Consider the following 16,964-nt stretch of genomic DNA (forward strand, 5'->3'; position numbering starts at 1 on the left):
AAATAAGGGACCAGACGAGCAGGACGTTCAGCTGATGGTAATTGATAAGCCTTACACATTAGTGCCGATCAGGATTCTTAAAAAACTCAAAAATTCTGAGCGGCACTACAATTGGGCTCGTCACCTTGAGATATGTCTGATGATTGAAGATGTTAAGTCTCATTTGTAATTTCACTAGCTACGGCGCCCTTCAGACCGAAACAACAATCTTACACATTACTGCTTCACGGCAGAAATAGGCGGTGTTGTGATACCCGGTAATCTAGCCGGCTTCCTGTGCAATGGAACGTCCCACTTATATATGTTGGTGATTACTTACCCATACATTCGCAATGCACATAACTTAATCGATAGCCGCGTACTGACCAGGGGGTGCAACTTCCCTACATTGGCACATGAAAAAAATTTGCATTGAAAGTGCTGCCACCTATTCTATTAGGTACGCTGCAACTTCACCACGATGGCGATAATTTAACATACACATAAAAATAACGCAGCGCCATCTCTTGGCCTGGGTACACTGATTTTAACAAAATAAAAACATGAGTTGCACATCTATCTCTAGTATATAGTGATGTATCTATCTATGGTACTGACTGAGCTAGTCGCAAGGAGCCTCGCGAGGCAGCCGTGCGAGGCAAATCCTCGATCGGTCAAGACGTGCCTCACCCAAGGCAAACGTACGCGCCACCTCGCCCAATCGTGCCGCGGCCTAAGCCGAACGTTGTCGGTTTTTGCCCATGGTAAAAGCGCCTCAGTACGTTTGCCGCGCGTACTCAAGACGGTTGTGTTTTGCGTATCTTGTTCGACGAACAACGGAATCTTTTTCTGGTTCTAATAGTAAGGGTTTTCTCAATTTTCTGAACGCAGAACTTAAAATGCCAAAGGCTTTCTCTACAACTCTTCTTGCTCTGGACAGCCTGAAAGCAGCCGTTTTCTTTTTTGTATAAGTCGAAGAAGCTGAAGTCAGAGAGCTCGATACTTGCTCAGCCTGCCCGTAGCTCGGCCTTGTCGCGCGCATTGATAACTTTAAATAAAGATATTGTAGTATTTTTTTTAGATTAGGGCTAAGTGTCTTCAAACTTCCAAACTTAGAAGACAAACAAACAAACAAAAAATATTGTTATTTCGTAGGTAAATTGCATTACACTTGAAATATGACTTTTTTTTCTTACAGCTCTTACTTACTCGTGGAAGGCAGATTTCCTTATAGAAGAACGAGCAGGAAACTCTAAGGTTGCTCTTTTCAAAACTGAATGATATTCAGACAGATTCTTTTTTTCAAATTAATTTTACAAATCATTTCAATTAGGTACAATATAATATGCAAAGTGATGCAACAAAATACACAAATGTCAATTACTAAATGCCATACACGAGTAAGTAAAAAAAATGTAATATAATAAGTAAAAACATGGTTACAGTCATACTATGGTTACAGTTATTGAGTACAATACAGAAGATGCATCAATCCACACATTCCGTTAATAAAATAAAGGCATTATGCGAGCATTTTATTAGGTATTTATATATAAAAAAATATATAATAACTTTTCCGTGATGCGGGCACAAACAAAAACCTCTATATATACTTAGTCTGGCTATAAATACTGTTACAATTAAAAATAAACAAAATATTACATTTGAATTTGGAATGTCATGTTCATATGATTCTTCATTGGGTTTTCTCATTTATTGTTTCATATTTATGTATTAAACTAACACACTGTAAAATAAATAAATGTTATTTGCAATACAAAATTGCCGCTTGCCGCGCGCGGCAGCCATATGCAAGAAATCTATAGACAGAGACGCCCTCCCGCGGCAATAGTTGCGTGGCACAAAGAGGATGTAAATACTACGTAATAAGAGACGGGACTGCCTAAAACAAAATTTAGTTTAGTATGAAACGCGCAGTCATAACAGATCATTTCATCGGGTACATTTGATATCAAGAAGTTTAATAGTGTGCCGATGACTAAAAAGTTTCACTATTGACAAGTTAACAATTATGAATTTGACATTTACGGCGGAAGCCCCTCTAACACGCCCCAGTCTGCTTTATTTGGCAAAAGATTTGTGATGTTTAGCAAAAGCATCGAGGCAGGATTATGAGTAAAAGAGTTTTAAAGATATTTAGAGGTTTTTGTCTTTTATTAATACCTCATATTCAACATGAAAAGTAAAAGTTAATAGTCCTGTATTATCATGTATTTATTATACTTACAATTGGCGATGCATTAGAGTACCTAAAATAAGATTCGCTATTTTAGTTGTAGAATATAATAATACATATAGTAATGTTAAGAAATATGAAAGAAAACAAAATATGAGGAAACTAGCCTACCTGAATATAACAATATATATGGTAAAAGAACCTGTAAGTATGTATTAACAAGGATATTAAATACATTACCTAATGATCTAATAGATATATATCTGCAAAAGAAAATTTGAAAGTAAAGCTAAAAAAATACTATCTAGAAGGTAATAACCAGGAATACCTATGAAGTATATTTTTAATAATATTACTATATTATGTTATATTATGTCATAAGTAATTAAAACAATTATTGTAATGCGAACTTACCGCTCGCACATAAACCTTAGAGGTTTTGCGGGTATGTCTTTATTATTATATATATTAAGATAATTTTGTTCATTGAATAAATAAATAAAAAAAACCTACTTACGAGTGTCGGCGGTAAGTTATCATCAGGTACCTACGACCCATTTGTCCACTCTCTCATATTAATACCTACTAGAATCCAAAAATTAAATATTATTATCTCTCACGCTTGGTTTAAGGATTGGACTCCGCTGGGGTCCAGTCCTGCCCCGCAGGTACCGCATCCGTAGTCGCAAATTGCGGCAAATAATACTAACTCGAGCCAGTCTGGAACAATATGTGACGTTGACGTGCCACATGTTCTGTTAAACTGCTAATAATTGAAACTTAAAGGTTGCATAGTAAGGACTTGTAAAAATACACTAGAAGAAATAATAAAGACACTGGGATCACATAATATCATCAGTAATTATTTTGTATTTTATTAAATTCAATGTAAAATAACACGAAGCGTATTTAAGTCACAAAATTTTAAAGATGGCATTGAGTGACAAGATGCCACGCACACAAGCACCTAATAGTTGCCAAACTATTGTTCTTACGTTATCTAGTTTGAGAGCAGCGGAGACTAATCCTTTATCTAAGACTTGGGCGTAAAATCCTATGAAAAGTAAAAAACCTCAAACAATTTGGAAAATATTGTTGCAGACTGCAACCTTAAAATATCAATATTACTTATATCGTGTAGCCTAAAGGCAGACGCCAAATTTCATCAAAGCTCAATGTAGCGTGCACGCTATTTCGGTTTTCCGACTCACTGCTCCGTGTACGAGTATGTACCTACCCCGACCTACGTCACTTTATCTCAATTTCGGATCCATCACAGCAAACAGCAGGCGATTATGATCATAATTGTTTTGTATTTCTCATCTTACATATTTTTCTGTTAATGTAATGTAAAATAAATAAGTTAAATATTTCAAATCAGTGCTTTTATAGGTGACTTGTATATGCTTTTGCAACAAGATCCTTGATAATGTTCAAAACAAATGTATTACGAAATTAAAGAATTGTTAAAAAACGATAGTGTGGTAAAGGTTACTATAACATAAATGACATTTTTAATGATACCACTGATTGGAAATAGAACGACCGCCCATAGTCTATGAAATATTAAATTTTATTGTACGATTTTACATTGTAACCATATTTTTTTTAAAAAGAATCCCGCTGAATTTGTTGCGCCATTTCTTCTCAGGTTTGAGGAATACGATTTCAAATGGGTGGACCTTTGACTCTCAATAAGTGCATAAATAAAATTTGACAAACAAAATTTTATGAACGATGGGGACTCGAACCCACGAACCCCAATATTTGCATTGGTTGAGAAGGTTATCAACTATAAGTAGATCCTGTAGATGAAGCCACAACCTGAGAGTTGAACAAAGCAAACAAGATTTTATAACGATCCGTTACTCGAAGGGTTGGCTCAGTTGGCTAGAGTACCGGCACGGAACGCCGGAGGTCGTGGGTCCGAGTCCCGCATCGTTCATAAAATTTTATTTTTCAAGTTTTATTTGTGTATTAATCCTAGAAGTGAGGGTTATCACTTTAAAAAAAAACATAACATAGTGTTTCAATAAGTGATTTTATATCATTTTTGGGTGCGATTTGGTGGAACAATCCAATTACATACACTTAGAAAATAAAGAAATTCTCAAAGATATGAGCGTAATTTCTGCTCAATATATTTGGTTCCATCAAGAATCCTGAGCGGAGAGTATTGTTATATGGGCAGGGCGAGTTACCATAACGAAAGGAGACCGAGACAATGGCCTTGAGGAATCGAGCGGAGCTAAGTGACCTCTCTCGCACAAGATCGCCATAGTTTTAATTCAGAATTAGAAGCATTTTTTATTTATTGCAAACAATACACTTTTCTTAACAAGACTAACAAAACTATATCAAATAGTATTGGTGTACAATCAATAAATTTTCGTACAATATTTATCTAGATTGAATGATTACCGTGGCTTCAACTGTAAAATTAGGGGTAATATGCCCCTAACTATTACAGTTGATCTTTTTTCGCACTGTCTATAAAATATAGAAATGTAAAGAAAAAATTAATTCAATTTTCTTCGCGTATTCTGTAGATATATAATATTTTTTTGTAAAAATATAAGCTTTATATAAGCCGTCATGAAATGGCTTCAATTATGCGCTATTTTGGCGATTGCTTGGAATAGCAGCCTTACGCTTTTGTTCCTTGTCATTATTTCTCATAAAAATAGTAGTCTATCATATATCGCTGTAGGTTAAGGATTGGTCTCCGTTGCGCTACAACTAGATTATTTATTATTTATTTATACTAGTAATCATTTACAGAAAGAATCTTAAAAGCTGACATAGTCCCGCAAAACTGTTTGGACAGTTTGTCTGCAGGATCAAGTCTCTTGTAATACATTAATGCTTATTAGAACATTGATTTTATACAAGTGTAAATAACAAATATTGATAAAAATATTATAAAAAATCTAATTTTAATTTTAAGTTTTGTGTTGACAATAAATATTTATTAAGTTTAGTTTTAAATTTTCTTTTACTGGTTTCTACTCGGATGTCCTCAGGCAAGCTGTTTAATAGATAAAGTAGGCGTTTTTTTAAAGTTCTATCTCCGTAGTAGTTATTGATTCTAGGAACCTCGAACTTACCAGCGGACATCAACCGAGTATCGTGGTTGTGCATAATTGGGTTATGTTCTTGATTGCCATGATTGTTAATGGCTAATAAGTACTTATGTTTTAAGCATACTGGGAATACCACATACACACACACTGCCTAAGAACAATAGCTTTTTTATTACGGCAATTATTATATGCTTGTGTGCGTAACATCTTGACACTCAATGGTATCTTTGAATTTTTGTAAGATACGTTTCGTGTACTTACTGACTTTCTCATTTCTTGTAGTATTATTTTTACAAGGTTTTTCTACGATACATTGGCATTTTAGTTTCAATTATTAGCAAAGTTTCACAGAACAAAGTTAACGCACCTTGCGACTACGCATGCGGTATCGTTGGAGCACAGCGGAGACCAATCCTTAATCTAAGTATATAGCATTGAACTATGTTACGAATTCATTAAACGTGACCATAGTAAAACATAATAATGATTAATATCGAACGACGAAACTGTATTTGACGACAATCATTTCTCTCAGAAAATGATATCCAACAGTCGCAATGAGACCACAGCTGTAAGAAATCTTGAAGATTGAGTTTGAAGACGTTTATTAAGTTTCTACTTTTGATTATTGAATGAGTTACAATACGTGTACAGAAAATTGCTATAAGGACGTATTTACTTAGATTAAGGAGGTCTCCGCTGCGCTCCAACTAAATACCGCACTACGTAAGAACAATGTTTCAAATTTTGTCACATACGCGTCGTGTTATTTTACATTGAAATTAATAAAATACAAAATACTTACTGATTATATGTGATCCCAGTGTCTTTCTTATATATTGTTGTATTATTTTTATAAAGTTTTACTACACAAGCCGGCATTTTAGTTTCAATTATTAGCAAAGTTTAACAGAACATCACACATATTTCGAGGCTGACTCGAGTTAAAATTGTTAGAGTAGGTGTAGATATTATAGATTGATTTTTCTTTGTTAAAATAATGTCCGCACAAATCAGAAATAGGTAGCACTTATTTTGATTGCAATTAAGTAGAATTGTATGAGCACTTAATGTTGTGGAAATTTGAGAACGGAGAACGGAATGAGAGTAATCAGTCAAGCGGGTATGTAATGCTAGTACGGGTAAAGTCGGCTTAAACCTGGAGGGAGTGTGATCAGTCAGAGCAAAATACCAGGGTAGTTTATCTCCAGAAAATATTGTAATTCGTATTGTTAACCTCGTTCTAAAGTTTTCACTTCTATAGTATAGTCTAAAGCTTATGTTTTGTATATTGAACACCAGCGAGGCTTTGTTTCAATATAAATCAATTACTCTTTAGCAAAAATATTGGTTGAAAATACGAGATAGGTAAAATTACCCTTATGGATTCAATTCTATGGTAATGTTATAGTCAAGGTAATTCCAGACGGTGCGGAAAGGGCCGCTAATGACGTTAAGTGCAGCATCCGGCTCCCTGATGTATTGTATCCATTCCAGCCGGGAATTCTTTCGTGTTTTAAATATAAATTGGTTCAGAGATCTTCCATATTATGTAAAATAAACAACGTTTTTCATACGTGGTGGTAGCAATAAAATTACTTAAATATTTATATAGGACTAATTTTGATCGTTGCTCTTTTTAAGCCTATCGTTGTCTGTATTTTTTACTAATCCTTAAGAACATCAGGACAAACGAACAGACGAATTAACAGGATAAACGAATTCTATCATAATCAGCTGAGGGAAATGATGAACGAAGTGTATCACTTGTTTCTTTTGAGGTACGCTTACGGCCGTTCCCAATATTCAGTCTACCTCTTACTTGAGATAAAAATCGTAACTATCGTTGACTTTTCTGTCCCAATAAACTTATCGACGGTAACTCAAGGTGAGTTACCGTGCACACTGTCTGTCAATGGGACGACGTATAGCTCACCAGCGATGTAAAGTTTGTATGGAAATTGCACTTCACGCGTCCCAATATTAGGCGGTAAGAATGACTTATCGGGTATATTGGAACAGCTTCAGATTATTGACAGCTAATTACTGACAGTAGAAGGTAGGTTAGTGTACTGTACTGTAGTTAGTGTCATTATAGCATGGGTACTTATTATATTATATTACTTAGGTAATATTTGGATCCGAGAAGTACAAGTACAAGAGAAATCTTATAGTAAAATACATTCTTCCAAAATATAAATGCATGAACAATTAATACGTATAAAGTATAGAATTTCTGGCCTTTTTCACAATTAGGGATATTTAACAATAATTACCAAACACTTCTATCTTTTACAGAATCGGGATAGACAAATGAAAATTATATAATATAAATATTAAGTCTCGACAGTGAATAAAATATCGAATTGGCCATTTTACTTTGATCCAGACCTTTAATATGTCTGGCCAGAAATCTATGGACTGATATACGATATATCGAAACACGCACTGTATGAGAAGGATACCCATTGATTTCTCTAGAGATTCCTGAAGAGGCTTAATATTGGCATGTGGTTTAGAGCAGGCCATGTATGATGTACTCTAAAACTGATCATAATTTGTTCTCCAACAGGTTCCGGTCTGAGCTAGATGAAGTCTAGTCTAGAGTCATCTATTATAAGTCTGAAAAGAGGTTTCACAACGTGATGTGAGATTTAAAAGGGCTTATTGATACATTTTACCTGGAGCCTCAACCCTTTTAAAAAATTAAGGTGTGTGACACTTTGAGCTGTATTTTACAGCACTGCTAACGCAGGCTATTGATTTGCCATTTTGCATACACTTCATCATTATGCTTGTCGTATTTTTTCATCAGTAAAGTGCTTTGGTATATCTAGCTGTAATATTTCTGTGCCTTTTGGAATAGCTTTTGATCCCTTAATAATTGAAAGTCTATTTAGGGTGCATTCATAAATTACGAGAGGTATATATTATTTTAACGATTTTGTAATTCTCCCACTTCTTTTGGTGAGATTTCTTAAGGTAATGCTCGCCCCCTCCCCATCCCTAATCTAATATGAGGTTTTTCCGAGTGCGTTATTGAAAATTTTTCTTCTTAAGCTTGATTTCATAAGATTCATTTATAGAAATAATTAGCGTTATTCTTTAAGACACTCACTCTTTTTTCACATAATTTTAGTTAGTTTTCTCACAATCGCAAAAATAAATTACGTGATATTTGCCGAAACTCCACTCTCCATCATGTGAAATTTGGTGAGATTTCGCTCGATCCCCTTGGCCATCTAAACATCTCACTTAATTAATGGATGCCTCTTAGCAAACGAAAGTTGATATATTTCAAATTATTAAAATTTTCGTAAGACATAAATCTATTTAAATCGGCTTGACTCAGAATTCATCGATGTTGGTTCCGACTAGTTTCGGACCATTCGCAGGTCCTTCATCATGATGAGTAGTGATTTCTGAAAAGTTAATATTAAATCAAAATATGTTCTTTTATTTTTGCAATAATATTTCACTACAATCCAAACAGTTACTAGTTTTACCCAGGGTCCTTCAGTTGTTGTAGACTTGATATATAATATATTTGAAGCCTGGAAAGAGTCTCTTGATGCGCTCAGCATCTTCTGTGATTTATTCAAGGCTTTCGATTGTGTTATTATTTTATTTTTTACGGTATTAAAAATAGAGCATTGGCCATAATGACATCCTATTTAAACTGTATACTACAAAAGGTGGACGTCAATGAAAAGCAGTCCTCCAGATTCCGGGGGTTCCATAGGGCTCGATTTTAGGACCTTTTCTATTCGTGATATATAAGTTCCCTTATATAGGTGAAGGAAACATAGTTGATAAATGATAAGAAATTAGATATAGTTGAAACCGCTGTTTGAGTTAGAATAATGTTGAAGCTGAACTCCAACGTTGCCCTCATATAGGCAACTTACCGAGCAGACTAATGGGACTGCAGACGCAGTAAGAAATATTCGTTCCCCAACAAACATTAAAACTGTAAGATTGGCTTATTTTAGTTACTTTCGCAGCATTTTGTCATACCATTTATTATTATGAGGTAATACTGCTAATATTGATTCTATTTTTGTGCTGCAGAAAAGAACTGTTCGGGAAATTAATAGCGCGACCAAGAATGTTGCTTGGGTCTAAAGATTTTAAAATTTTGACTGTTTTTAACCAATATATTAAAACTTTGTACATTATGATAAAATGCTCGCATAATACCTTTATTTAATTACGGTGTGTGCGGATTGATGCATCCACGGTACTCAATAATTCTTGTGTTTTTACTTATTATTTTACATTTACTTTTTTGACTTACTCGTGTAAAGCATTGAGTATATTTTGACGTTTGAGTATTTTTGTTGCATCACTTTACATATATTGATAAAATTTAAATGATTTGTAAAACGATGTAGCTGTAACAGTTGATTTTAAGGAGTGGCAATGTTTTGCTATTTTTCTCATTATATTTATCTCAAAGTTGTGGTGAATATGAATAGAAAAAAGAAAGTTTGACATTCATAAGTTGTTTTTTTTTTTATTTGAATTTCTAAAGTATTGCAGATATTGAATGGGTAATGCGCTTCGATAATTTTAAATGTGTTGAAAATAGCACAAAACAAACTGTAAAGCAAGAAAAATATTATATTAATTAACGAAACCAATTTAAAAATGAATAATAATAATTTCTTTTAAAAAGTAATGATTACTATACTATCAAAAAAATAACATATTACCAAAAAACAATAGACTTCAACTTTTCCAAAACAACAGATTTAATACTTTGCACTAAAACGAATAAAAATAATTGCGTATTTTTATAGAAGCCAATAAATTAATCTAATTCTAGTTACGATTATTGTTATTTTTGGAGTCGGTGTCATCCAAGATAGGTTTGTACCTACATACATACGTGAGTTGTGCTTGAGAGAATTATCAAAATCGGTTCACGCAGTCGAAAATTTTGAGGTAACAAACATAAAAAGATACACACCGACGAATTGAGAACCTCCTCCTTTTTTGAAGTCGGTTAAAAATATGAATGTGAAAATGAGAGTCAAGTTCAAAATTAAGAATATACGTGTACTCACATCCAACATAAATCTAATATTTTGCTATTTTATCAATGTTTACGATTATGTCAGAATAATTTTATTGCCAGAACAAATCCGCCCTCATATAACTCACGATTGATACAGATTAACTCGACAAAGCCGCAAGAAATGCGATATACGACGTGAGATGTGTGAAAATTTGTATGAAATAAACACAATGGAGCTTTTATCATCACAGAGTAAGTAATATTGTATACAAAACAACATATTGTACCCTTGCATAGCATTACAAGGAAATAAATCATATTATGACAACCACGACATTGAACTAATATTTGTTCAGTTTATTTTTTATAAGTAACTGTCATCTTGAGATTTTGAGAAATTAGATTTACATTATCTTTTGTTATTTCGTAGAGCTCTCGTGACAGGCAGCGTCATGCTCGCTTAATGCCACTGCTTGTGGCGGTGACTTGGGGCGGGTCGTTCCCTTCTCGAGGGATCCGTCCATGCGTCATGCTTGTGAATATGTACAACATCAACTCCGTATCGGAATGTTCGCTCGGTACACTCTGTTAAGGCTAGTGATCATGTTTAAAAACGTGTTAGTTCTTAATAAATAAGTAATAATAATAAAATAAAAACAAAAAGCCTTTCATTTCTCGCATTATAAAAAGTAAAATTACAAACATATTTTTAAAGACTTTACATTTAGATTTTAGGTAGTTTAAATAGTAATGTGTATAATATTAGTTAAATTATTTGAAAATAAAAAAATATATTTAATATTTAAAAATATAAATAAAAAATATTTAAGTACTGTTTAAAAATAAATTAACGAATAATTGTTGCTACAGTGTAGTCACAGCTTTATAATATTTACAAATTGCGAGTGACGGTCTGCGCATGCGCATTGCGCCGCTCGATCGCGTAATTCACTAAAGTTTTTGTATTATTGTATTCAGTATTGTGTCTTTAGTTGATATTCATTAGTGTAGTGTAGGTAACTTATTTATGAATGTTCTTTAGATTATAATTTGTAAAGTTTACTTTTGAGGTGTTTCATCTAGTGTGTGTTTACTGTTTTTTGCCACTTTACTTACTTTGTTAATATTTATAGTTAAACAAGAAAAATAATCGATATCTTACCTAAGATATTGTTATATTCTCACGGCTCACATATTATATAGTAATTAGAATATATTATTTTCTCTATAAGTGAATATTGTAATATTCTTCTGAGAAATAAAGTTCTTAAATCGTAAAATATAATTTACATTATATATGATTTAAAAAGGTACCTATAACATGCAGGCATGCAAGAGCAATTTAGTAAAGGTCCTAAAATATCGATAAATCATTAAATTTCAAATGAAATGTAGAAAAATTATCTGGAGGATATTTTAGCACATAAAATTGCAATTGTTAATAAATAATTAAGATGAAAAGATGTTTCTATTTTGTTCTTTTGGTATAACTCAAAAACTATTAATATTTATGTATTTATTATATAATATAATTAAAGGCCGAAAAAATTCGGTTTTCGCGCAGCCGTTCAATCGTTCCGAAAGACGGAGAACCGCATTAAATAATTTATTTGTGACATACAGTAGTTTTAAATTTTACACCACCTGTGGATGCCGAACTACGAGGTGGTTTCCAGTTTCCAGATTTAGCTTTACGTAGGTACGTACAGTTTAGTTTAAAGTTTCATTTAACAGCTAAGAACCTATAAAATTGTAAGATTGGTGAGAGAGAAGTAAGCTATATCGTGCTATCAAAACTATACAGTTTCTATACATATATTATATTCATCAGCAAAATGAATATTGAGCTATATTCCATTCGAATCGATTCGAAATAATAGAAGTACTCAGCTGATACGGTTGTTACCCGCAAATCCATGTCTTAGACAGCTAGACAGTCGCTTTGTGTTAATAAAGGCTTTGTGGAGAACCATTTTGTAAAATTAAATCATTGCTATTGAACTCCCTAGACAGAGCCTAGACAGAGCTCTTTGTATGAAAGGCAATTATGAGTATCCTACTACATGTCCTACTAATATTAGAAACGTGCGAGTTTGTAAGAATATATGGATGTATGTTTGTTACGTTTTCACGCAAAAACTTCTGAATGGAATATAATGAAATTTCACAATAATATAGCTTTCACACCAGAATAACACATAGGCTATAATTTATGAAGATATAGTGAGAATTATCCTACAGAATACGATCAGTGTCAGTAAGTAGAAAAAAATCTGCAATCTGTATGCTATTTATGCGTGTGCCGCAAAAACGGTAGGAGTTACTAATATACATATAATGTATAATGGAAATGAAAGTTATTATCGACAAAATAGTGAACACAAAGCCACATTTTTATTGAGTGTCAAAGGCTGTCACTATCCCAAAAATGAAAAAACAACTAATTAAAAAAAAATGCTGCGGCCATGTGACTTTCTAAACAGCCAGTGTGAACTTAACACAAACTTCTTTGAGCGGAATAAGCCGCAACAATTACGCGGTTAGTTCCATATTTAAAATTTAAAAAGGCGACATAAATTGTCCTAATTTGACAATTAATTTTAAATAGGTACTACTAGGTAATATTATCATATATTATCAATAAATAGTTTAGATAAACAACTAGTTTTATTTTCCTCATATTCGAAATGAAAAGTAAAGTGTTTAACACGGGTAAAAAAAATCAACTATATCCTATCAAAACTATAGCCGCCCTTGCTGCGCTCGGGCGTCTAAATAGGTACCTCGGGAATTGATTCTTTCGACCCTTGGTTAACAATCTACTATTTCGTGGTAGTCGGATTTAAAAAATATGAAAAAGGAAAAACGGATGAACACTAAAAATAATTTATATGGTAAAGAAACGTTTGCCGGGTTAGCTAGTGACTTAATATTGGCAATATGTGTAGCAGTAATCACTAAGGTATCATAACTCAAGTTTGCTACTATGAAACCAGATTCGTCGTATGCATTCTTTACATATGGGGGTTGGGTCTCGAAAGTTTCAAGCGTGTATCAACTTCCCGGTATAGAAATAACAAGATGTGAGTTAATAAATAAATCTTTACAATTATTTATATCAACAAAAAAGCAGCATTCACTTATTCTGCTCATTACAATGCGTTGATATCTACATCAATAGAGGCAGATGACAGAAAAGTCCTCGAATGGCGACCACGTACCGGAAGACGTAGTTTGTGTGTTGAAGACAAGATGCACCGACGATCTGGTCAAGATCGCGGGAATTCGTTGGATGAGGGCAGCGCGGGACCGATCGTCGTGGAAATCTGTGGGGGAGGCCTTTCGGCTGATGATTATGGTACGAAAGAGGTATATATCTACATGAACTGAAACCATTCTTACTTTTGAATTGAGCCAAAATACAATTTCAGTTACATGAGTATTGAACTATCTTTTGATTGAGCTTCGAAATTGTTAATTTAATTAATTTCATGCTCTCACCACGAGCCACGCGGAATTCAACCGTTTGACTGAACGTAAATATTCAAGTGTTTTTACCGAAGCTTGTCGACAAATTATTCAATAGGTAGTACTAAATTATTTACATTTTGGAATAACTTGTTTGAAATATATATACCTACATGTTTAATTTGAGGGAATGATTACTTAATACGTAGGTCACTTAACTTAAAAAAACTATATGTTATAACCAAAACATTATGTTTATTGCTTTTCAAAATACCCTCCTTTCCATTTTAAACATTTTTTCATGCGATCGAACCATTTTTTAAAACAGGAGGACCACAGCTCTGAAGGCATGTTTTCTATGCATCACTGCCTCTTCGGAATTGGTATAAGTGAAACCTCTCATCAATCTTTGATTTTGGAGAAAATACAGAAATCACAGGGTGCTAGGTCGGGGCTATGTGCAGGATGGGTTGTACTTTTTCGGAAGCTAAAAATGGCTTAGTTGTGGCCGTGTGTGAAGAAGGGTTGTCAATATGTAGGAGAACGCGGCTATTTGGTCGTCTGTCGCGAACTTTTTTTAACACCCTGGGTAAAGAAATGGTACAATACCACTCGCCATTAATACTCTTTTGATCTTCAAGTAGAATTGTGCAGATGGGACGAGAAAAAAATGCGATAATTTTTTTGCCAACGTTTCTCCTGCCGCACTTTTGTCTCTTTCTATTCTCATTTTCAAACATCCATTCACAAGATTGCTGTTTCGTTAAAAACAATAAATACACGGTACGGGACTCGAACCCGCGACCTCTCGAGTTCCATGCGAGCGCTCTTTCACTGAGCCAACCGTTCGAGTGACATAAAGTTCATAAATTTTAATGTCTTTGTTCAACTCTCAGGTTGTAGTTTTATCTACAGGATCTGATCTGGTCTAGATGAATAATTTGTGTAATTAATCCCAGAAGTTAATTATCAGTTTTAAAAAAAACCAAATTGTTTAGGTATATGAATGTTTTAGGCCTCTTTAGTCAACAATCAACAAGACAATAACAAACAACAAGAAATAATTTTAGCTACCTCAAAAAATGAATATGTGTAACGATTTATTTCGGTCAGCATTAATATGCAGATTTTGCTATTTAGAAACGTGTGAGTAAGCCACGTATGCCTGCCACCTCCCTGCGATTAGTTGAGTCATTGAAAATTTAACTTTTAATAGGAACTGCGTGCGTTTGAAATTAATAACTTTCCCGCCCGCAGTCGTACGATCGCCTGCGCGGCCGTCACCATACCGCACCATAATATCGCGCACTCGGTTGTTTATCGTCATATTCATAACTATTCAATGATTTGTCCAAATGATGTAGTGTAAGAGACAAATTGTATCTGCTCTAATTATGAGTTTATGACATGGTTATCTCAGAGGTACCACGCTCCAGAAACTCATACGGATTTGTGGTGTGTACGTGTCTACTCACGATTCCATAAGGCGTCCCGACAGCATCTCTTGTGGATACATCAAGGATTTGTGGTTATCACGTAGGTTTTCCTCGTAGATATGGAAGGTGCTTGGTTGGTTATGCAACCAGAATGAGGTGCCCAATTGATTATAAATTACCGCACGACTCGGTCAGTTGCAAACGTGGCCAGAGCTTCCACTAACTCCAACACAACTGCATAATGACAATAATTCAATTCAGACTAAATCAAAAAAAGTCAACAAAACAATCTTGTCTTCCTCCTGCAACAATAATGACACAACACGGTGCACGGGCACGCTTTTAAGTTACTACAGAAAATGCAGTTTCCACTTTGTGGCACCCCGATCCAGTGGCACTCCGTTGGATTCATTAAACATGAAAAAAAATCATTAATACTAATTTCATGAAATGCAATAAAAACGTGTAGTTTAACATCGTGTCAAGTTCCGTCATCTTCTCGGTCGGTCGAACCAGACCATATGTCCCATCCCTGTTTAGTAAATGTAAAGATCTCACAAACTATGTCACCGACACACAGACTCATAGCCATAGAACATTCACCAGTGGTCTTCCATCGCTTGAGCCTCCATGTATCATGCGAATACTGCGCAAGGCACACGTGACATCTTCTGCTGTTCCACTATGTAAAGCAAATTCATTACAAAGAACAACTGTAAACATCATAATGAAAGATTCCCACATGCTCAGCATAATGATACCTATTACCTTAGAATCTTATTACTCGTCACAATCGGGAAACTCACAAGTTATGACATGTCCTGAGGCAATAATAATATCCCAGACGTAATAACTTTTGACGCATCAGTTAATTTACTACTATGATTTACAGCAAATATAATCGCAAAATAGCAACTCACTGAACAATTTAATTCTCTAAAGTGTTGCTACAAATAAGTGCTCAACATTCATTGGACACGGTATCTTCTTATGCACTAACGCAAAAGTTAAGTCTTAACGGTAGTAAGTATTGACGGTAGCTTGTACTTAGTTTCAAAAAATTTAATTTCTTATAAATTCAAACACTTAATCAAAGTTACGAAACTCTTTTTTGGTATTAAACATACCTTCAAAAGTAACATCGAACAATCAGTCTTACCAAATTAAGTGAACTTGAATCATTTATCCCACTCCTGATGACGACAAAAGAGCCTACATATTGTTTTTTAAAGGTGTGACGTCACCACTGTTGACGTCACAATTGTCGACTTATTGGTGATCACTCATAATTGGATCATCGAAAGAAAACTGCAAGAGTATTTGATCAACTTTGTATATTCCACAAACAGCGTAACGACATCCCAGAGAGGTCCGTACCGTACGACAGCTTGAACAGGAATGCCTCGGAAGTAAAAAAAAAAATTCAAATTCCAAATTTCTATATTTGATATTAAAATATATGTACAAAATTACTTAAATCTACTTATTAAAGCAATTTAAAATTAAGCCTTATATATGTAGGTATCAGAAAACTTATTTCTACAACCCTATTTACGTGTTGGGGGATAAAACTTTATTATTCTTAAAAACTAATACATGAGGTTTGTGGGGGGGAAATCCAGGAAACTGGGAAAACCTGGCTATTTGCTATGATATAACGTAATATTAATCGTAACATATCACTTAACCTAACTTAAGACTAATGACTAGAACTTAAAACTAAGGTAAATAAATATATAGATATGTATACATAGATATATAATATATAAATATAAGGAGGG

This window comes from Leptidea sinapis, chromosome 12 (genome assembly GCF_905404315.1).
Source record: "Leptidea sinapis chromosome 12, ilLepSina1.1, whole genome shotgun sequence".
In the NCBI taxonomy this organism is placed as follows: Eukaryota; Metazoa; Arthropoda; class Insecta; order Lepidoptera; family Pieridae; genus Leptidea; species Leptidea sinapis.